General features: G+C 45.9%; 1 protein-coding gene across 1 annotated transcript in view; it reads left to right on the plus strand.

Moving 5' to 3' along the window:
- Positions 1-24,675, plus strand: part of POLN (DNA polymerase nu) — a 307,936-nt gene that overhangs the window by 282,628 nt on the left and 633 nt on the right. The window lies entirely within an intron of this gene.

A 24,675-nucleotide genomic window follows, 5' to 3' on the forward strand; every position in this document is an offset into this window, starting at 1 on the left:
CCGCTCATCCTTTTGGTGAACTGGCAAGCCCCAGCGGCCTAGTACACCCTGGATGTACATCCAGCACTGCAGTATCACGTGATGACGTGGCGAGTCCCATAAGTGCAGTTCAAGCTAGCGAGGTGGCAAGCACAAGTAGTGTCCCGCTGCCACCAAGAAGAAGACGAAAGCAGGCCCGTCGTTCCCATAGTGTCCTTCCTGCAGAATTCGCCAATCCTGATTGGGTGCCCACCACTTCTGCAGCACCAGTACTTCCCCCATTCACTGCCCAACCTGGTATTCAGGTGGATACAGATGATTTTACGCCACTTGATTTTTATTCTCTGTAATTCACGGAAGATCTCTATAGAGCTATTGTGGACCAAACTAATTTATATGCTGGTCAACACATCGCCGCTAATCCCCAGTTGCCTTCCCTTGCCAGAGATTGGAAACCAGTTACGGTTTCCGAATTTAAGACCTTTCTGGGCCTTTCCCTCAACATGGGCACACATAAATTCATGACGTTGCGGGCTTATTGGTCCGCGCTTCCGACTGACCACATGCCCGTGTTCTCTAACTCCATGTCCAGGAAACGATACGAGCAGATCTTGCCGTTCATGCACTTCAATGACAATGAACTTTGTCGTCTTCGTGGAGACCCTGAATACGATCGGCTCTACAAAATTCGGCCCCTCATAAACCATTTCAACCAACGTTTTGCAGACTTGTTTACTCCCCATCAAGTTGTCTGCGTTGATGAGTCCCTGATTAAGTTTCATGGTCGCTTGTCATTCAAACAATACATTCCCAACAAGCGTACCAGATACGGGGTCAAGCTCTATAAGTGCTGTGACAGGGCCACAGGCTATACATGGAGCTTTATGGTTTATGAGGGTAAAGATAGTTACGTAGAGCCGGAGAACTACCCTGACTACATAGGAAGCGCTGGTAAGATAGTGTGGAACTTGATGTCACCCTTATTCGGAAAGGGGTACCACTTGTACGTGGACAATTATTACACAAGCGTGCCACTGTTTAGTCACTTGTTTGATCATCAGATTGGAGCATGTGGCACCGTGCAACCTAATCGCCGGGGCTTTCCCCAGCGGCTTGTAGATTCCCGTCTTAGGCTGGGGGAGAGAGCCTGCTATCAGTGTAATAATTTGCTCGCTATGAAGTGGAGGGATAATAAGAATGTTTTCGTTCTTACCTCCCTTCATGTAGACATGACGGTCCAAATTCCTACGGCGACTGGTATTGTGGAGAAACCCCTCTGTGTCCACAAATATAACAAAAATATGGGAGGGGTGGACCTCAATGACCAGTTGTTGGCACCGTATCTAGTTTCCCGTAAGGCCAGACGCTGGTACAAAAAAGTGTCTGTTTACTTATTTCAATTGGCTATGCTGAATGCTTTTGTGCTATACAAAGCTTCAGGCGGGACTTTATCCTTTCTTTTCTTCCAAAGAGAGGTTGTCACAGAGCTTCTGTATCCAGACGGTTCTGCACCTCACCATTCCCAACCAAATGCAGTAAGCCGGCTGCATGAGAGGCATTATGCTTATGCCCTCCCGAGTACCCCTACCCAACGAGCCCCCCAAAAAAGATGTTGTGTCTGTACCAAGCGCTGATATAGGCGTGACACCCGTTGTTATTGTCCACGCTGTCCTGGCAATCCTGGTCTTTGCCTTGGTGAGTGTTTTGAACGCTACCATGAACTAGTGAAGTATTAGCGTAGGGTACAGCATTTCACAGGCTAGTCACACTAACACAGGGTCTCCCAAGATGCCATCGCATTTTGAGAGACCCGAACCGTTACAGTTGTTACAGTTTACAGTTAAAAAAAAAGTGTAAAAAAAATAAATAAAGTAAAATAAAAAAAACAAAAATATATAAAATATAAAAACCAAAAATAGTTGTCGTTTTATTGTTCTCTCTCTCTCTCTCTCTCTCTCTCTCTCTCTAATTGTTTATACTTTACTGTTTACTGTGTTTTATTGTTAACCATTTTTTTTTGTTTTCAGGTACGCCATTCAGCTGCAGCGCGGATTTATTTATCTTGACAGCAATAGCGTTTGCTCCCACGATACATAAAGCCGAGACTCCAGTACTGTAGGAGATGATTTCACCACCACAGTTAAAAAAAAAAGAGCATATATGCCAAAGCATGGGGGCAGCAGGGGAGGAGGAGCGATTTTGCTCCTAATGCCGCATACATACGGTCAAAATTCCGACGGAGGGCTTGCCCGTGGAAAAGTTTGACCGTGTGTACGCGGCATAACTTTTTTGCGGGAGGATGCCCCCATGCTTCAGCATATATATATATTTTAGGCACAGGTTGTGTTAAAAAATTGTTTATTTTTTACAGTTTTTTTGGCATTTGCTTTGCAGGTATGGTATGGTAAGGTTTTACTGTTATACTGTAATGTTACTTTGTTTTAACGTTAACCATAATTTGCTTAGCAGGTGCGCCATCCAGTTGCAGCGTGGATTTATTTATCTTGACAGCAACAGCGTTTGCTCCCACGATACATAAAGCCGCAACTCCAACTCTGTAGGAGGTGATTTCACCACTACAGTTAAAAAAAAAGAGCATATATGCCCGAAGCATGGGGGCAGCAGGGGCGGAGGAGCGATTTTGCTCCTAATGCCGTGTACATACGGTCGAAATTCCGAAGAAGGGCTTGCCCGTGGAAAAGTTTGACCGTGTGTACGCGGCATAACTTTATTGCGGGAGGATGCCCCCATGCTTCGGCATATATAAATGGTGCATGTATGTCCATCATTAGAAGTGGGTGGATGAAGGGAGGTATCTAATGGTGGGCATACCCACCTATCAATCTCTTTTTTTTGGTTCAGCCAACATGACTCTCAGCAAATAGCATGGGGTGTCTACTTTCCAAAATGGGTTCATTGGGGGGGGGGGGTTTGTGCTATTTTGGCATTTTATGGCCTTCGAAACTGTGATAGGTAGCGAGGAGTGAAATCAAAAATTTTCACCCTTAGAAATCCTGAAGGCGGTGATTGGTTTTCGGGGCCCCGTACGCAGCTAGGCTCCCAAAAAGTCCCACACATGTGGTATCCCCGTACTCACGAGAAGCAGCAGAATGTATTTTGGGGTGTAATTTCACATATGCCCATAGCATGTGTGAGCAATATATCATTTAGTGACAACTTTGAGCAAAAAAAAAAGTTTGTACTATTCCCGCAACTTGTGGCAAAATATAAAATATTTCATGGACTCAACATGCCTCTCAGTAAATAGCTTGGGGTGTCTACTTTCCCAAATGGGGTAATTTGGGGGGGTTTTGTGCTATTTTGGCATTTTATGGCCTTCGAAACTGTGATAGGTAGCGAGGAGTGAAATCAAAAATTTTCATCCTTAGAAATCCTGAAGGCGGTGATTGGTTTTCGGGGCCCCGTACGCAGCTAGGCTCCCGAAAAGTCCCACACATGTGGTATCCCCGTACTCAGGAGAAGCAGCAGAATGTATTTTGGGGTGTAATTTCACATAAGCCCATAGCATGTGTGAGCAATATATCATTTAGTGACAACTTTGAGCAAAAAAAAAGTTTGTACTATTCCCGCAACTTGTGGCAAAATATAAAATATTCCATGGACTCAACATGCCTCTCAGTAAATAGATTGGAGTGTCTACTTTCCAAAATGAAATGGGGTCATTTGGGGGGGTTTTGTGCTATCTTGGCATTTTATGGCCTTCGAAACTGTGATAGGTAGTGAGGAGTGAAATCAAAAATTTTCACCCTTAGAAATCCTGAAGGTGGTGATTGGTTTTCGGGGTGCCGTGCGCGACTAGGCTCCCAAAAAGTCCCACACATGTGGTATCCCCATACTCGGGAGAAGTAGCAGAATATATTTTGGGGTGCAATTCCACATATAACCATGGCATGTGTGAGCAATATATCATTTAGTGACAACTTTTTGTAAAAAACATTTTTTTTTTGTCATTATTCAATCCCTTAGGACAAAAAAAATATTCAATGGGCTCAACATACCCCTCAGCAATTTCCTTGGGGTGTCTACTTTCCGAAATGGGGTCATTTGGGGGGGTTTTGTACTGCCCTGCCATTTTAGCACCTCAAGAAATGAGATAGGCAGTCATAAATTAAAAGCTGTGTAAATTCCAGAAAATGTACTCTAGTTTGTAGACGCTATAACTTTTGCGCAAACCAATAAATAAACGCTTATTGAAATTTTTTTTTTACTAAAGACATGTGGCTGAATACATTTTGCCCTAAATGTATGACTAAAATTTAGTTTATTCGATTTTTCTTATAACAAAAAGAAGAAAATATATTTTTTTTTCAAAATTTTCGGTCTTTTTCCATTTATATCGCAAAAAATAAAAATCGCAGAGGCAATCAAATACCATCAAAAGAAAGCTCTATTTGTGGGAAGAAAAGGACGCAAATTTCGTTTGGGTACAACATTGCATGACCGCGCAATTACCAGTTAAAGCAGTGCAGTGCGAAATTGTAAAAAGACCTCTGGTCCTTAGGCTGAAAATTGGTCCGGGGCTAAATTGGTTAAACAAACAGGAAATAAATAGATGGACTATATCAAGGAATACTACTCCTTTCTAATATGAAGAAAATGGATAAAAAGAATATATTGTTAGGAAAAGAAGGAATCGGTTCCACGTGTATGAAGCTATTGGAAAAAATTGGCAAAAATATAATGGAAAAGAGAAAAATGTATAAATTAATATAAAAAGCTATAATATGTTATTGCAGAAGAGGGGGAAGGAGAAGGGGGGTGTTCCTCAAAAGTTCGTCAGAAAACAGTTAAGATCTAAATCTATGTTTAACCCTGCTGCTTGAAGTGTATCTAAATTAAAAATCCATTTTGTTTAATTTTGCAAAACTTTAACTAATTTGTCCTCACCCCTCCAGTGGCCTTTGATTTTATCTATCGCATAAAATGTCATGCATGTTGGGTCCCGGCCATGATAGTCTCTGAAATGTCTTGAGACGCTGTGTTTATTTAACCCATTTTTTATATTAGTGATGTGTTCCCTGATTCTGACACATAATTGTCTTGTGCTTCTCCCCACATATTGTTTGTGGCATGGACATTCTATAACATAGGTAACGTAAGTGCTATTGCAAGTTATCAATTCGTTCATTTTATATTTACTCCCATTAAAGCGGTAGTAAACCCGCAATTTTTTATTTTTATTTTTTAAACCTGCAAAGCAAAAGGCATAATGAGCTAGTATGCACCGCATACTAGCTCATTATGAAATACTTACCTTAGAACGAGGCCCCTACATCTGGCCCGATCCACGCCGAGGGAGCTGACATGCTCCCTCTGCGTTTCTTCCGGGTATCGCGGCTCCGGCGCTGTGAGTGGCCGGAGCCGCGATATCGTCACTCCCGCGCATGTGCGCGGGAGATTTCATTCCGGCTGGTCGGCCACTGCCGGATTTTCAGGCCGAGAATCCCCTTGTGTGCATGCACCGCTGCAGTCAGCGGCGCATACCGAGGGGAATATCTTCTAAACCGTACAGGTTTAGGAGATATTTTTTTTACCTACAGGTAAGCCTTATTATAGGCTTTCCTGTAGGTAAAAGTTAAAAATTTGAGTATACAACCACTTTAACTGTAGACGTGAAACTTAATTTTTTCTTATTGGTTTTCTTGCTAACTCTACATGGTAGGCAATTACCACATTTATGAAAACCTTTCAAGTTTTTAAATATCTTAATTTGCTTTGGAGGGTCTATAGCGTTATGTACCAATCTATTTCTCAAGGTTGGCGCTTTTCTGTAGATGAAAGTTGGTCTGCTTGGTAATATAGACTTTAGGGTGTTGTCAGAGTGTAAAATTGGCCAAAGCTTCTTTATTATGGACTCTAAGGCCTTATGTTGTCTATTAAATCCTGTGAGGAAAGCCATATAAATATGTTTATTCTTTTTCTTCTTCTGTCCTGATGTGTCTTCTATCATCTTATTTCTATCCATCTTTTTTACTTTTTCTTTCAATACAAGCAGTTCTTTTTCTTTGTATCCTTTTGATTTGAACCTCTTAATAACATTTGCTTGTTCTTCAAAATCATCCTTATTACTGCAGTTCCTATATAGATGCATTAATTGGCCTTTTGGTATATTACCAATCCATTGAGTGTGATGGCAACTCTTAGTTGGGATGTACCCGTTTCTAATTGTAGTTTTGAAAAATGTGCGTGTTTAAAAATGCATTGCACTTGTATATCTGCAAATCCAAATAATCAATGCTCGGTCTGTTCCAATTGCCTGTAAAAGTAATCTCATTGTCAGGGCTGGCTTAGCCCTTCCTTCTCTGGGCTGGTCCACAGTTACCAGCTGTTCCCGATGATACTCGTCTGACCTGCCTTCTTAAAGCCTTCCAGCTCACTTCACCTCTGCCTTCGCGTTGGTCACGTCACAAGGAACCATCTCCTACGGTTTTTTTCAAGACTGGCTTGCTGACATCCCTCCTAGCTCCTTATCCTGCTTGCAGTTGCTCTACTTGGATCCCTGACTACAGGCCTGGCTGATTACCTGATCTGGTTATTGAACTTTGGACTGGCTGACTACCTGATCTGGTTACTGGACTCTGGCTATGCTTGACTACGCTTTTTCTTTTTACCTTTTTATTTTTATTATTAAACAAGTGTGATTTAATTGTACTTCTGTCTCAGTCTCATTCATGGTTTCTGACAGTACGCGAAGGCCATGAATTCAGAAGATACGGCCAATCCACTTGTTGGTAATATTTTTTCCAGATTGGATGAGCAGGATCACCGCATGGATCAATTTGCCTTGGCGTTACAAACGCTCCTGAATCGCACGGCTCACCTGGAATCCCCCACGGTGGCTGCTCCGGTACAACCTAAGTCGCAGGCCATCCCTGCTGCGTGCCAGTCTCTGTGCAGGCACCCGCCTCGAGTATTACCTCTATAAGAGGTATGTCTGGTTATGCTGCCCCGGGCATTTCCCACAGACAGAAGCAAAGTAGGTTTCGTGATATCTTTGCTTTCTGAGAGAGCCTTGGCCTGGGCTAACCCGCTATGGGAGACGCAAAAACCTGTTGTCTTGAGTTATCCTCAGTTTGTGGCCTCCTTCAAAGGGGTTTTTGACGTTCCTGCATGCTCTGCTTCTGCTGCCAAGTCCCTCATGTCCATCAAACAGAGTACGAGAACTGTTGCCAACTACTATCGGAAGTTTATTCGTAACTTCTCGTCTCTGATCAAGCCTCTGACTGACATGACCAGAAAGGACGGTAACCCACAGAGTTGGTCTCCGGAGTCCATTAAGAACTTTGAGACTCTCAAGGCTGCCTTTGTTTCTGCTCTTGTGTTGGCATATCCTGATCCTACGTTGCCTTTTATCCTAGAAGTTGATGCTTCTGAGACTGTAGTTGGCGCCCTTCTGTCTCAAAGTCCTAACTCTGAGAGCGCTATGCATCCGTGTGGCTACTTTTCCAAGAAATTGTCACCTGCTGAGTGCAATTATGAGATTGGTGACAGAGAGCTGTTGGCGATCATTTTAGCCCTGAAAGAATGGAGACATCTCCTTGAAGGTACCACTGAGCCCGTTCTTATTCTTACGGACCATAAGAATCTTACATTCTTGTCTGAGGCTAAGCGACTCTCTCCCAGAAGGGCACGATGGGCTCTTTTCTTGTCGAGCTTTAATTACATTGTCTCATTGTTACCCGGTACTAAGAATGTAAGGGCTGATGCCTTGTCACGACAATTGTCCTCCACTGCCAAGTCGGAGTCGGTTCCGATTCCTATGATTCCTCTAGACATGTGCATTTTGTTTCGTTCCGAATCGAAATTCGGACGAATTTTCATTATTTGGACATTCGGATGCATCCGAATTACCGAATTACAATGCTAACGAATTCAAACGAAATTCGAATCAATTCGAAAAATTACCTTTTGCGACCTGACTTTGGGGCCATGTATCTTGGGGCCACTTATAGCTAGGAACCCCAAATTTGGTATGCAAACACAGTAGAACTAGCACTACAACATATCTAAGTTTCTAGAACCAAGTGACCCCGAGTTACGGGGCCCCAAATTCGGGTCACAAAATGTCATTCTCTGCTGCAGAAAAGTGCTTGACATTTTCGAAAATATTTAGCGAACCGACTTTAGAGCCATGTATCTCGGGGTCACTTGGTACTAGAAACCCCAAATATCCCCAAATATGTTGTAGTGCTAGTTCTACTGTGTTTGCATACCAAATTTGGGGTTCATAGCTATAAGTGGCCCTGAGATATGTGGCCCCAAAGTCGGCTTGCAAAATGTCATTCTCTTCTGCAGAAAAGTAATATAAACACTGGAAGTATGAGAAGTTGATGTGACAGATGTATATAAGTAAGTAACTAACCATCTTCCAAAATTTCTAATTCAAATAGAAAAGATTAGAAAAAAATATAATTGAACCACTTTCAGACCGGACCATTTTGCTGGTCAATGACCAGAGGTCTTTTTACAATTTGGCACTGCGCTGCTTTAACTGGTAATTGCGCGGTCATGCAATGTTGTACCCAAACAAAATTTGCGTCCTTTTTTTCCCACAAATAGAGCTTTCTTTTAAAGGTATTTGACTGACTCTGCGATTTTTATTTTTTGCGATATAAACGTAAAAAGACCGCAAATTTTGAAAAAAAATGATATTTTCTACTTTTTGTTATTAGAAAAATCCAATAAACTCAATTTTAGTCATACATTTAGGCCAAAATGTATTCAGCCACATGTCTTTGGTAAAAAAAAAGTCAATAACTGTATATTTATTGGTTTGCGCAAAAGTTGTCACATCTACAAACTAAGGTACGTTTTCTGGAATTTACGCAGCTTTTAGTTTATGACTGCCTATCTCATTTCTTGAGGTGCTAAAATGGCAGGGCAGTACAAAACCCCCCAAATGACCCCATTTTGGAAAGTAGATACCCTAAGGAAATTGATAAGAGGCATGTTGAGCCCATTGAATATTTTTTTTTTTTACACAAAGTTGTCACTAAATGATATATTGCTCACACATGCCATGGTTATATGTGGAATTGTACCCCAAAATACATTCTGCTGCTTCTCCTGAGTATGGGGATACCACATGTGGTCGACTTTTTGTAAGCCTAGCCGCGTACGGGGCCCCGAAAGCCAAGCACCGCCTTCAGGATTTCTAAGGGTGAAAATTTTTGATTTCACTCCTCACTACCTATCACAGTTTTGAAGGCCATAAAATGCCAAGATGGCACAAAACCCCCACAAATGACCCCATTTTAGAAAGTAGACACCCCAAGCTATTTGCTGAGAGGCATGTTGAGTCCATGGAATATTTTATATTTGGCACAAGTTGCGGGAAAATTACAAACTTTTATTTATTTTTTTATTTTTTTCACAAAGTTGTCACTAAATGATATATTGCTCACACATGCTATGGGCATATGTGAAATGACACCCCAAAATAAGTTCTGCTGCTTCTCCTGAGTACGGGGATACCACATATGTGGGACTTTTTGGGAGCCTAGCCGCGTACGGGGCCCCCGAAAACCAAGCACCGCCTTCAGGCTTTCTAAGTGCGTACATTTTTGACTTCACTCCTCACTACCTATTACAGTTTTGAAGGCCATAAAATGCCAAGATGGCACAAACCCCCCCAAATGACCCCATTTTGGAAAGTAGACACCCCTAAATTTAGGGGTACACTAGTGAGACTCACAGGTAAAAAAGCACCTAGGCTGTCAGCGACTGTATCAAAACGCTAGAAAAAAAAGAAAAACTGTTAGCGATCGCAGGGATCAGGCCTGACTCTGCAAACGCTGCAGTTATGTGTGTTGTGTTTTGTAAGTGACAGTGATCGATCGATACTGCACTTGGGTGGGCTGGTCTGGGCTTGGCGGAGGGGCTAAACGCAGGTGCTAGCAGGTATCTGGGCTGATCCCGCTAACAATGCGACGCTAATATAGATCTGATCAGATACTATATTACTAAGGGAGGTGTATGCTTTGTGCGTGGGTGTTAGCGGTACTGGCACTAACCTGACGCTGCCTGGGGCGACGCAGACCTTATCTGACCCTCAAACTTATATCACCCGCCGGGTGATCAGGGGGTTAAACCTTTATTAGGTAATAAATGGCGGGTGCCCTGAAACTATAAAAAAATAACTAACCAACCAGCGTCACCTGTAACAGTTATATGGTGATCACTGGTGAAAGGGTTAACTAGGGGGCAATCAGGGGGCTTTATGCGGTAGTATATGGGGGTCCCTGGCGCTATAAAAAGCTGCGGCGAACCTAAATACCTACCTGCCTAACTAGCGTCACCTGTGACACTAATACATCGATCAGAAAAACGATCGCTTATTAGGCTGGGTTCACACTGGAGCGATGCGGGAACGCCACGAATCCGCGGCGGGTTCCCGCATCGCATGCCTCCCGGCGGCAGTTCACACTGCCCTATGCGAACTGCTGGGAGTGTCAGTGAAATGTTAATGACACCCCCAGATCAGTTCGCATATCGCAGTGCGATCTGCAAACTCGGATCGCATGGTGTGAACACCCATGCGATCCGATTCTGCTGCGGACCAAAAAAGGGTCCCGTGCGAGTTTGCGGCGGGTGCGACGCGAATTCAGCCATACTATCTGTATGGCTGAACTCGAATCGCACAGAGATCGGATGTGATTTGCACTGCAGTGCGGTGCGAATCACATCCGTTCTCATAAACCGCTGCAATGTGAACCCAGCCTTAGTGACACTGGCGACGGGGGGTGATCACGGGGTTAAACCTTTATTGGGGGGGTTAGGGGGGTACCTTAGAACTAAAGGGGGCTAACCCTAACTGCCCTAACAGTTATTACAGTCACAAATGACACCAATGCAAAAAAAAAAAAAAATGCAATTGGTGTCACTGTGACTGGGGGGGCAGGGGTGATTGGGGGGGTGATCGGGGGGTGAAGGGGGGGTGAGAGTGTGCCTGGCATGTTCTACTGTGTAGTGTCGTGTTGGTGCAACTCACCGATCCTCTCTCCTCGGTGCCGGAACGAAAAATACCGACACGGAGGAGAGATTACATCACTTCCTCTGCCTGTGTTTACATTACAGGAGAGGAAGTGATGTCATGCTTCACTTCCTTTCGTCAGGAGCGATCGCGAGGGGGTGGCCATGAATTAATGGCCGCCCCCTCATCCCGGATCGCTCCTGAACGGATACCGACCGCCGCTGGCACCGGGGGGGGGGGCCCGATCGGGCCCCCCACCCGCGGGAAGGCAGGGACGTACAGGTACGCCCATATGCCTGCCCGTGCCATTCTGTCGACGTATATCATCGTGCGGCGGTCGGCAAGTGGTTAATAGAATAAAATAGAAAGAATATACAACCATCTTCTGAAATTCAAATTTCAAATAGAATAAATTTGAATTTCGAATAGTATGAATTCAAATTTTTAAATGAATTAATTTTAAATTTGGATAGAAAAGATTATAATAAAATAGAAAATAGACTAGAAAAATGATAGAACAGAATAGAATATATTATATTTTATTCTGTTCTGTTCTATTGTTTTTCTAGTCTATTCTTTTATATTCTATTAAAATCTATAAAAAACAAGTTGTGTATTGTCCACTTGCCACGTCACCTGCCACGAGTGCCACGTGGCCGGCCACGAGTGCCATGTGGCCGGCCACGAGTGCCACTTGGCCGGCCACGAGTGCCACGTGGCCTGACACGAGTGCCACGTGGCCTGACACGAGTGCCACGTGGCCTGACACGAGTGCCACGTGACCGGCCACGAGTGCCACGTGACTGGCCACGAGGCCTGACACGAGTGCCACGTGACCGGCCACGAGTGCCACGTGACTTGACACGAGTGCCATGTGACCGGCCACGAGTGCCATGTGACCAAGTTGTGGATTGTCCACTTGCCAGGTCACCTGCCACCAAGCGACCCCATATATGGGCAATATGAAAGTACTTTTCTGCAGCAGAGAATGACATTTTGCGACCCGAATTTGGGGCCACATATCTCGGGGTCACTTATAGCTAGAAACACCAAATTTGATATGCAAACACAATAGAACTAGCACTACAACATATCCATATTTGGGGTTTCTAGCACCAAGTGACATGGCCCTAAAGTTGGGTCGCAAAATATTTTCGAATCCGGTTGAAATAGTTTTGAATGCGGTTGAAATAATTTCGAATCATGTTGAAATCATTTAGAATTCGGTAGAAATATTTTCGAATTTGTTTGAAATATTTTCGAATGTGACTGATTCTTCAAATTCGGCAGAAAACTAGACTAATTAAAACTAAACTAAACAAAATTTTTCCTTTTGCACATGTCTAGATTCCTCCTGATCGTATCTTGGCTACGGTTCGCATCAGTCTTACTTCTCCTTTGGGTGACAAAATTCTTGCTGCTCAGGTCCATGCTCCTCCTAATAAACCTTGTGACTGCTGCTTTGTCCCAGAGAGTCTCTGTACTGCTGTGCTCCAGACTTACCATTCTCCCAAGGCAGCTGGCCATCCTGGGAAGAATCAACTCATTTGGGCCATTTCCCAACAATTCTGGTGGCCTAGTCTACGGGCTGATATTACTGCCTTCGTAGCTGCCTGTCCCGTGAGTGCTCAGAGTAAGACTCCATGACACCTTCCAGTGGGCCTCCTACAACCCATACCCAATGGAGAGAGGCCCTGGACTCGCCTGTCTATGGATTTCATTGTGGAGTTGCCCAACTCCCAAGGCAACACTGTTATCCTTATGGTGGTTGATCGGTTCTCAAAGATGTGTCATTGTATTCCACTTAAGACGTTGCACACCTCTAAGGAACTGGCTTCCATTTTTGCTCGGGAGATCTTTCGCTTGCATGGGCTACCCAAGGTGATTGTCTCGGACAGGGGCAGTCAGTTTGTCTCCCGGTTCTGGCGAGCCTTTTGTGCACAATTGGGAATCCAGCTTGCGTTCTCTTCTGCGTATCACCAGCAGTCTAATGGGGCTACAGAATGAGCCAATCAGTCCTTGGAGCAATTCCTACGTTGCTATATTTCTGACCATCATAACAACTGGTCTGACCTATTACCTTGGGCAGAGTTTGCTCACAACAGTGCCTTGAATTCTGCCTCCCGATTGTCTCCATTTATGGCGAATTATGGTTTTCAACCTTCCATGTTGCCTGACTCGTTTGTTCCACAGAGTATTCCTGCGTTAGAGGAGCATCTCCGTGGTCTTTGTTCCACTTGGGTACAAGTCCAGGAGGCTTTGCGTCATGCTAATGATAGGTACAGACTCCATGCTGACCGCAGACGCCTGCCTGCACCTTCTTACCAGGTTGGGGACAGGGTCTGGCTGTCATCTCGCAACTTCTGGCTTCATGTTCCCTCATTCCCGAATACTTAGCAGGTTATTCATCTCTGTTTCGTAATCCTTTTTATTTAGTATGACTAGGCCCCTCCCCCTTTGTCCGCTGGACGGATGATGATATATTTTTTCTTCTCAATTTCTTTGATTATTTTCCATATTTTTTTTCCTTATGTCGTCCTTTATCATCTTCTTAAATGTAGGCCTCAAATTTATCTAAATCTTTGTCTGGGGCATATTTTAGTCCTAAATCCAATACTTTCAATTCTTCCTCATTAAAATTGACATCACTTAAAAATCCCTTCTCCTAATATTCTCGTCTTCTTTTTCTTGACCCCTCCTCTTTCCTCTGGTCCGTTTTCTCTTGCCCATCTTTGAGGTCTGTATGTGTGTTCTCTCCTCTTTTCTCAATGATTGACTTCTTGATCCACGTTGTTTCTTCTCCCATCTACCAACTCCTCTATTTTGTAATTAGTAGACAATCCTGTCCAACTTTAATATAAATTATTCTTTCCTCCATTCCATAATGCACTAAATTAACATATGATTATTATTTTTTTCCATAAAAGTTTTTATTTTCAAAAATAACTGGTATTACACAGTGTACAGGGTATACAAAACATACAACTTGATTTCAGATGACAGAAATTGCTATAGTTTTTAAACACTCTTGCACTCATGTTGATATCCTTAGGTTGAAGCATCAGCAACTTGGGAAAAGAAAGCAAAAAAAAAAAAAGGAAAGAAAAAAAAAATGGAAAAAAGATCCCCGTATTCTGAGATCCTTCGGTGCGGTAGAGGTTCTGGTTGTAGAGGGATAGGTTCTCTATGATAACTGAATTGCTCTTTCAGATGGGTCACCCAATTAGGGTATGTCGCTCAATCTGTCTAGGGTTGTATGGGGTGTCGTCTGTGTTCGGGGGTGATCTAAGCTGGGCATTCAGTGTGAGAAGCAAGGGTTATGGGCATCGAGCCAGGTAAGCCGTCCAGCTGTCCGTGAGTCTGGGATAAAACACGGCGGCACTCGGCCTGTTCTCCATGTTAGCAGTATAAAGCAGGTTCAGGACTTTGGTGGTGTTGTCTCTAGCCTCTCTGGTTGTGACGAAGCCCACCTGGTCAAGGTGTATCAGATCGGGGATGTAAGACTGCAGCCTCGCAGCTATGATTTTAGTAAATAGTTTAAGATCTGTGTTCAAAAGAGAAATTGGGCGATAGCTCCCGCACTGAGACGGGTCCTTGCCTTCTTTAGGGATCACAGCTATATGAGCCTGTAACGTGGCCTCATGGAGCCTTCTCCCCTTAGCAAGATCATTGAAAAGGTGTAAATGATGATGTCCATGAGATGGAAGTAGGGTCTTGTAGTATTGTAGTGTTAGGCCGCCCGGACCTGGGGCCTTCCCCTTCTTGGTGTTACTAATTGCCTGTTGGATTTCGGACAGTGTTATAGGCTCCTCCAAGACGACCCGTATTTCCGTCGACAGGGTGGGCATATTTGAAGAGGCTATGTAGTCAGCTATTTGTACTGGGGAGGGTCGGGTAGTGTCCAGGTTGTAGAGAGATTCGTAAAAGGATTTGAATGTATTAGTAATTTGTTGGGGTAGCATCTCTCGCGTCCCCTGGGAGGAGAAAACAGAAGGGATTTAGGATGCCGCGCGTTGGGCTTTCAAAGTTTGTGCGAGTAATCTACCACATTTATTACCTGATTCATAGATTTTTTTACGGGAGATCTGGAGCGCTGCCTTAGCTTTAAAAAGGAGGAGGTCATTTATCTGGGAACGTATCATATCCAGCTCACTACTCAAGGGAGTACTCAGTGTCTGTTTATGATTAGCCTCTAACATTTGAAGTTTACCGAATAACTCAGACAGTTGGGCTGTTCGCTGTCTTTTAAGTCGTGTGCCGCGTTTTATCAGTACCCCAGGAATCACCGCCTTGTGTGCCTCCCAAACTAGGCCCGCATCGCATTCCCCCGTACCATTAGTGTGGAAGTAATGAGATATTTCTGTCGTCACATCTGACACTACCGTGGCGTCCTGGAGGAGACTGTCATTAAGTCTCCATGGCTTCTTCTGTCTCTTATAAAAGTCTGTCAAAGCATAGTGTAAGGTAACCGGGGCATGGTCAGACCACGTGATGGACCCTATGGTGGATCCTTTGACTGCCTGTAGCTGATTGTGTGGCATCAAGAAATAGTCGATGCGCAAGTACCCGTGGTGCGGTCTAGAAAAGAAGGTGTAATCCTGGGGTGGAAGAGGCGCCATACATCCACCAATTGTGCGGCATGTAAAGCTGCGTGGGCGGCTCTCCGCATGCCCCGGGGGAAGGAGGACTGCCCCGTGGAGGTGTCATCTGCGGGTATTAGGGGGATGTTTAGGTCACCGCCTATGATCAGTTGGCCTTCCGTTAAGTTTTGAAGTAGGTTTAAGTGTCTCCTCACAAACAGGTCTTGTCTGCTGTTAGGGGCGTATAAGTTAGCAATGGTAACCTTCACACCACCAACCAGGCCTTTAAGGAATAAAAACCATCCCTCTGGGTCTGATTTTAGGTCCAACAGAGTCCACGGTACTCTGGCCGCTATTTGAATAGAGACCCCTCTAGATTTGGCCTCTGTGTATGTGGAGTGGTAGACTGTCGGGTAGTATCTGCTTTTCAAGATAGGGAACTTGTTTTCCCTAAAGTGAGACTCTTGTAATAAAACAATGTCAGCGTTCTGTCGTTTCATGTCGTTCAGCAACATGCGTTTCTTCTCAGGAACGTTAAGTCCCTTCGCATTAAGGGTAACAATGTTAAGCACCTCCATGATAGGGTAGGGGTAGAAGGAGTGGAGAGGGGGGGAGAAGGGGTAAAGGATGTGTGGTTAGAAGAGTGAGGTAGTGGAGAGCAGTAGTGAAAGGGTAAAGGGGGTCAGGAACTTATAGGGGCGTGGTCAAGAAGGGAAGGATTCTCAGACAGCCCTGTCTGGAAAACTAGAATGCAGCAATTAGCTGCTTCAACGCCCACCGGGTGAAACCCGGATAGAAGGCGTCAACCTATTTAGGGGCGTGTGCAGCGTGGGCCAACGGAGAGTCTCCCCAACCCCCCGGAGCCCCAGGCCTTAGGTGTATGTGTAGATGTGTATATTTAAATACTGCCCATATGGGCACGGCCGGTTTGGGCAGAAGGATAGAAACCTCCCATAATTCGTAAAAGCTAAACAAACCACAGAGCTAGGCAATAAATAACGTTGCAGAAAATATCTACTAAGTAGCTACACCGGCTGAAAACATAGCCTACAAGTAAATGCAGAACAGAGAAACCCATAAAACATCCCCAAACCAGCATCCTCCCCTGCCAGTAAACGTGGCACAACCTCCCCTGCCCCCTCCCGTAGACAATAACAGATCCCAAAAAAAGTAAGACATGGAGGGGGGGACAGGGGGGGGTAGGGATGGGGGGAGTGGAGGAGGGAAGGAAACAGAGGGCCCCCCTCACAACCCCCACCCAACAGTCCAAAGACAGATATCAGACCCCCGCCCCCACCCGGCCGCAGCACAATGTCTGCCACAAAGACCCACCTGGTCTCCACACATGTTCCAGGATGTAACCATACTCCGGGAGTCTTCAGATAGATATCAATCGGGATCAATCGGGATGGCCAGCCATATGGACCATGAGGGGCCCGGAGGTTGAGAGCCGTGCCATATGACCAAGGGGCCAACAGTGTCTTTCCAAAGTGTTGCATGGGTGGCCTCTCTACTCCTACGGAACTTGTATCAACATCCGCGGCCGCCAGGGCATGGCATCTCTCCACTCCCCCCAGGCATGGCTCCAGCAGCCGTGGCAGCAGCCGTGGCAGCCGTGTGGTGGGGCAAAGTCCAGAAAAGGGGGATGCCAAACAAGGGAATGTAATACTGAAGAGGAGTATAAAGGTCAACCAGTGCAGAACATCATAAGAAGTGCTAGAGGGTGCAATCATGTCTCGCGTGTTCCATTAGCAGATGAGGACACAGTGCGGGACCGACCTCGGGACCTTCGGGAGCGAGCTGGTGGGTCAGGCCTGCCCGACAGGGGGCCTAAACGGCCCGCCGGGCTTTGGATCCTTGACAGCTGGTGTGCGTAGTGTGAAGGAGCCGCTATCCGTGCGAAAGAAGACTGTTAGAGGATAGCCCCACCGGTATGTGCAGCCGTGGCGTCTCGTGACTTCAAGGGCTGGTTTCAGCATGGCACGGTGCTGTAGTGTGGCCCTGGATAGGTCCGGGAGTATCTGAATCTGCGCACCATCAAAGTCGATGACTCCATGTTCCCATGCCTTCTTCAGGAGTATTTCCTTTTGTGCATATCGATGGAGGCGACACAGAACATCACGGGTCTTGCCGGGTCGGTAGATCTAGGGCCCAGCGCCCGGTGAACCCAGTCGATTTCCAGAGAGGGAGGTGGAGCTCCCAGAAGCCTGTGAAAAATAGCGGTAACAGTTTCTGCCAAATCCTCTGGGCCCGTAGCCTCCGGGAGACCCCGCAGCCGCAAGTTGTTACGGCGACTTCGGTCTTCCATTTCCTCCAAATGCAGCTGCATTTCTTGCGTTACTGCTGCATGGGAAGCCTGCGCGTGTTCCAGGGCTTGCATCCTGGTCTCCAGCGAGGTGATCTGGGTTTCTCCAGAGGTGACCCGGTCTTCTATGGTGTGCAGCTCCGTTCTCACCTCTTGTATGTCCCTGTTATGCGCTTCTTCTATCCGCAGGATTAAGGTTTCAATGTCCGCTCTCATGGGGAGTGCCTCAATGTCCGCCCTCGTGGGCAGGGCCCGCAGCATTCTGTGAAGGTCCTCGTCCAGGTTTCCCTGGTCTGCGGTAGAGCCAGCCATCTCAGATGTTAAGGCGGGTGCTGTGATGGACCTCCGAGTCCCAGTCTCAGGGGGGACTGGTTCCGTGTGGGGTCTCCGAGGGGTGGTGGTAGTGGCTCCTGGGGAAGTGCACGGGCTCCCCCCGAAGAAACGCTGGATACTGGGCTGCGAGGTACGACTGTGTGTCCCGCGGGTCGCTGATCGTGTCCTGTATTGTTTGGGAGTGTGCATGCCGAGATCACATCTGATAAAGTGGTGTTGTGGCCTGTATGGTCCGGGTTAGGCAGGGGGCCCCCCAGGGTCCAACTTTACCCAGCCATCACCAATTCGCGGCCACCGGAGCCGGGTGTATACATGTTAAGGGTAGCGGGGACGTCACTGGGGGGAAATCGGGCACGTCCCTGAAGTTCCCCGAGCCAGCTCTCTCCAAGGACAAAGCTCACCCGCAGTCTCTCACACCGTAACAGGGTAAAGGGGGGCAAGGCTGTGTTTGTGGGGGGCCCAGAGATACCCCAAGGAGCAAAGTCACAGGCCTCAGCCCACACACCCCCCTATCCACAGGCTGCGTCGGTCAATCAGACAGGGGCCAGGGTCCGAGAACTGAGTGGGCAGGAGTGCTACGTCTCCGGAGGAGGCTGGATCGGCCGCGGTGTCTGCCGGCGGGGGTGCCGCCCCAGGAAACAGCGGGGATGTATAGGCCGGACTAGGCTGCACTAGGCCCGAGCGGGCCTCCGCGTCGCCGGGCCCCAACTAGGCCTCCGGGGCGTGCTCCGCCTGTCTCTGCTCACGCACGGGGGGTTAATAAAGAGCTCCCTACCTCCGTCTCCGCGGTATGAGCTCTGTCAGGCTTCTGGGCTGCAAGACGGCGGCCCGGGTGTAGCAAGATGGCGGCGGCCCGCGGAGGGCTGGAGGAACGATCCGGCCTCGCGCTGCCCGCACACTGCAATAATATCGGCCCTGTGCATCTCCGGGGGTCCCAGGGGACTGTGCAGGCTGTTTTTGAGGGTCGCCCTGGCTGTAATTCCCTCCGATGGCAGCGGATTAGCGGTGATGGTCCGCAGCTCCCTGAGGACATGTCCGCCGTCGTCCACTTCCGGACACGCCCCCCATCGTCAGAATTCTTTCCCAGTTTTCCTCTGAGAATTTCATTTGTAAATCCCTTTCCCAGGCTTGACAAGCTTTCCCCTCTTTCGAGGAGATTAGCATGTAAAGCATTGAGTGTATCGTCGAGATCAGGTGTCGTTGTGGTGAGGTTCTCAAATGGGGTCAATTGTCTAGAGAGAGCTTCATCTAAGTTCATTGCTCTGAGGAAATGACGTATCTGGAGGTATGTCCAAATGGGTATGGGAGTCCTATCTGGGTTGGTAGGGAGTGCGATATGATCTAGTAGGTCCCCGTTTCTCTAAAATTGGTGTGCTTGTATGTCTTTGTGGGGCCAGATGGTTTTTAGAAAGTTGTTAGACATACCGGGAGTGGAGGCCGGGTTGAGGTGAATGGGAGTAAGTGGCCCTGGGTTTGAGGAGAGTCAAAACTTTTTGCATGCCTCTTTGAAGTTGTTCCTTCAGCGTTTTGGGAATATTAGAAGGGAGAGCCCAAGGTGAGGTCTTGATTGGAAGATGTGAGAACGAATCTTCCAAGTTGACCCAGGCTTTGTCTTTCTCGTGTGATGACCAATCTACTATTCTGACCAAGTGACAAGCTAGAGAGTAGTTCCGAAGGTCTGGAAGGCCAATCCCCCCTTTGTTTTTGGGTTTTGTGAGTTGGCTAAAACTTATTCTGGGGTGTTTGTGGTTCCATAAGAACTGTAGAGACATACGTTTAATGGTCTGAAAAAAGGAAGTTGGGAGCAGCATAGGAATTGTTTGTAAAATATAGAGGATCCACGGGAGGCTATTCATCTTAAGGATGGCTGCGAGGCCAAAGTGCACTCAAAGTGCACTTGGAAGTGCAGTCTTTCTAAATCTAAGGGGTAGATCTGAAATGAGTGGAAGCTCTGCTGATTTTATCATCCAATCGTGTGTAAGCTAAAATGCTGTTTTTTACTTTCCTTTGCATGTCCTCCTCGCAACTACAGAGATTTTACTTCCAAGTACACTTTCAGTGCACTTTCAAGTGCACTTGCAGTGCAAAGTGGATTTTCCTTTAGTAAATAACCCCCCAATATCTTTTATTTTTTGCTATAATAAATATCCCACATTTAAAAAAACAAAAACTTTTTTTTCCTCAGTTTATGCCGATATGTATTCTTCTACATATTTTTGGTAATAAAAAATCACGATAAGTGTATATTGATTGGTTTGTGCAAAAGTTATAGTGTCTACAAAATAGGGGATAGATGTATGGCATTTTTATTTTTGTAATGGCGGTGATCTGCGATTTTTATTGGGACTGCTATATTGCGGCAGACAAATTGGACACTTTTGACACATTTTTGGGACCATTGGCATTTATACAGCGATCAGTGCTATAAAAATGCACTGATTACTGTATAAATGTCACTGGCAGTGAAGGGGCTAACATTAGGGGGCGATCAAGGGGTTAACTGTGTTCCCTCACGGTGTTCTAACTGTGGGGGTATGGGACTGTCTAGGAGGAGAGAGTGATCGGTGTTCATACATAGTCTCCAAATATCACCCAAATTGTCTCCTCCGCTCTTCTCAAGACCTGCTACTCTCAAGCTCTCTCATCTCCTCCCCCCATGCTCGTCTCCAGGATTTTTCCAGAGCCTCTCCCATCCTCTGGAACTCACTACCTCCACTGGTTTGGCTATCCCCCACTCTCGCTACCTTCAGGCGATCCCTGAAAACTCATCTCTTCAGGGAAGCCTACCATGTCTCCGACTAATCTCCTACCACTTCCATCAGCTCATTCCCCACAGTTAGAACCTTTTCTACCACCTGCCCCACCCTATTAGATTGTAAGCTCTTCTGAGCAGGGCCCTCTTAATCCTCTTGTATTTTATTGTATTGTAACTGTATTGTCTCCTTTTATATTGTAAAGCGCTGCCTAAACTGTTGGCGCTATATAAATCCTGTATAATAATAATAATAGTATGAACACACAGTCTGTTTCCTCTCTCCTAAAAGAACCGGGATCTGTGTGTTTACACACACAGATCCCGGTTCTCACTCTGTCACGAGCGATCCTGGGTTGCAGGCACGCGCCTCTACTGGCCAAAAGGCTAAGCGACATAAGGTAATTTCGTTTTGCCCAGCCGTGCCATTCTGCCACAGTAAAACTGCGGTGGCTAGCTGGCAACCAGTTAAGCAGTTACAGCAACAGTTTATTTTTATTTTAAGATAAAGATTTTACATAAATAAATAAAAGCTGACCATTGTAAGAACCTCTTACAACCAGAAATGGTAAAAGGTTTTTGTTTTGTTTTTTACATATGCACTACATTGTAATGGTGTACATGATTTAAAACGATCTTACATTCATTAGTTAAACAAACTATTTTTTTTGCTTTTACCTACAAGTGTTTTTCTACTTCCTGATTAAGTTGAGGCATTGGTTATTTAACCAGGGCCTCCCAACTGCATCCTGGGAATTTCACATGTTCCAGGAGGCAGACTCTGAGTTTATGGCAGAGTTACAGAAAGTAAAGAAAGATGGATTCATCTGCTGTTAGTGGAAATAACCACTGTGACAAGAATGGGGAAGAGAAAAAGCCTGCAATTGTCTATAAATATCAATTTGTTGATTGCCATTGCTAAACATTTCTAAAGGTGCCTTTGTTGTAAATTTTATAAGGGTGAAGTCATCCTTTAACCACTTGACCACTGGGCACTTAAACCCCCTTCCTAACCAGAACAATTTTCAGCTTTTGGTGCTCTCACACTTTGAATGACAATTACTCAGTCATGCAACACTGTATCCATATGAAATGTTTGTCCTTTTTTTCACACAAATAGAGCTTTCTTTTAGTGGTATTTAATCACTGCTGGGTTTTTTATTTTTTGTGCTATAAATCCAAAAACCTGGAAATTCGGTAAAAAAAAAAAATCTTTGTTTCTTTTAAAATTTATTGCAGAGTATTGGCAGAGTATTGCAGTGTTGCAGAGTATTGGCAGAGTATTGCACTGTGTTACAGAGTATTGGCTGAGTATTGCACAGTGTTGCAGAGTATTGCACAGTATGGGCAGCAGAGTACTGCAGAGTATTGGCACAGAGCAGTGCTGTGGGCACTACACATCCAGCCCACAGCGCTGCTGCAATCTCTCCCCCTCTCCCCTCACACTGTACTGATCGTTACAGAGAGGGGAGGACGGAACCGGCGTCATGACATGAGAGCGTCGTGTCAACATCGGAAGAACAGAAGAAGAAAGAAGAAGACGATGGCGACAACGATGAAGGAGAATGCTGGGCCACCGCTAGCAAAAGAGTGGTAAAAGAGCAGAAGATAGCGGTGGAGCCCGGCAGAAGAACCGGAGAGCGGGAGAAGTGGACAGAGAGCGGGAGAAGAAACGGAAAGCGTGGAGAAATCGGAAGGGACCCCGAAGTCGGAAGAAGACCCCCGGAGCTGCCTAATAAAATATTTTAAAAACCTGTGTAATTTGTTCATTTATTGACACTTTTTCCCCCAGGTGAATGGATAGGAGTATGATCTACCCCATACTTATGCACATAGGGTGGGGGGCGGGATCTGGGGGCCCCCTTATTAAAGGGGGCTCCCAGATTCCAATAAGCCCCCCGCCCGCAGACCCCGACAACCAACCACCAGAATTGTCGGGAAGAGGCCAACATGGGGACAAGGTGCTTTGGGGTGGGGAGGCCGCTTCCCCAAAGCACTCACCCCCCATGTTGAGGGCATACAGCCTGGTACGGCTCAGGAGGAGGGCGCTCGCTCATCCCCCTTTCCTGACTGGCCGGGGCGGCGTGCTCGAATAAGGGTCTGGTTTGGATTTTGGGGGGACCCTATGCCATTTTTTCAGCGTAGGGGGGTCCCCTTAAAACCCATGCATTCCCCCTCGCTCTCGCTGCGATAGGAAAATGTGTTTTTCCTATTGTAGCCAGCGTGAGATTTGCAGTACCCTGTCACCGAGAACCATCGTGATAGGATTGTGCCGCAAACATTCTCGCAGGCAGGTGCTGTAGCTGCCCATACGTCGTATTTGGTCCGTCGGACCAGCATACAGACGAACGGGTTTCCCGTTAGGAACTGGTTCCGGCGGGAAAATTTAAAACATGTTCTATTTCTAAAGTCCGTCGGATTTTTGGCAAGCAAAGGTCCGATGGAGCCCGCACACGATCGAATAGTCCGACAGATTCGTTCCATCGGACCTTTGCTGTCAAAAAGTCCAGTCGCGTGTACGCGGCATTAGATGAATAAAGAAACTGTTCCAGCTTCTCTTCTATCCTGATAACTTGCCACCAATGCATGCATGAGATATTCCCTTCACAAAGAAAAAAGTCTACTCAAACTCATGTAATGGAACCTATGGGAGTTTTCTACTGTCATCTCTACCCTTCCCATATCTATCTATGCTTTGTGTTTATCATAATTCAAGTATTACTGTTCCATGTATCTTCTTTTTATTTCTGAAAATATTCTAATTAACAAAAAAGACATTACTTTAAATATTTTTGGCCAATTGAGGTGAAGCTAGGTTCTCATTTATTCCACAGTAGATTAACCATTTCCTTACTGGGCACCTAAACCCCCCTCCTGCCCAGACCAATTTTCAGCTTTTAGTGCTGTCACACTTTGAATGACATTACGCGGTCATACAACACTGTACCCAAATTTTATTTTTATCATTTTTTCCCCACAAATAGAGCTTTCTTTTGGTGGTATTTGATCACCTCTGGGTTTATTTTTTAAAAAGACCGAATTAAAAAAAATAAATAATACAAAACCATTTTATATTTTATAAATAAATTTAGCAAACAGGTATTTTTTCTCCTTCATTGATGTACGCTGATGAGGCTACACTGATGGGCACTAATAGACGGTACTGGTGGGCACTGATAGGTGGTATTGGTGGGCACTGAGATGTGGCACCAATGGGTGGCACTTAAGGGCACTAATAGGGGGCACGGATAAGTGGCAGTGATGGGCATTGATGGGTGGCAGTGATGGGCATTGATCGACACTGGTAGGTGACACTGATAAGCAGCACTGCTAGGTGGCACTGATTTGCACCACTGGTGGGCATTGATAGGTGACATTTGTGGGCACTGATAGGTGACACTGATTGCTAGCACTTAAGTAATGTGGGCACTGATTGATGGGCACTGTGTGCACTGATTTTTGGCATTGATTTGTGGTACTGGTGGGCACATAACATGCTGCTCCTCTTCGGGACCGATGTCCCTGCAAATTGAAGCTAGTGATCGGCTTTTTTTCTTCTCACGCTGAAAGCGTGAGAAGAAAAAAAGCTAATACTGATCCTGTGTTTAAATCACGTGATCAGCTGTCATTGGCTGACAGCTGATCACGTGGTAAAGGGCTGGGATCTGTTATCACCCAAGTCTCATTGACTCGAGTGATCATAGTGTGCGCCCCCTTCAGGGGGGCGTGGCGA

The sequence above is a fragment of the Lithobates pipiens genome, unplaced genomic scaffold (assembly GCF_037356315.1).
Source record: "Lithobates pipiens isolate NorthernLeopardFrog02 unplaced genomic scaffold, aLitPip1_a1.2 Scaffold_13, whole genome shotgun sequence".
NCBI lineage: Eukaryota > Metazoa > Chordata > Amphibia > Anura > Ranidae > Lithobates > Lithobates pipiens.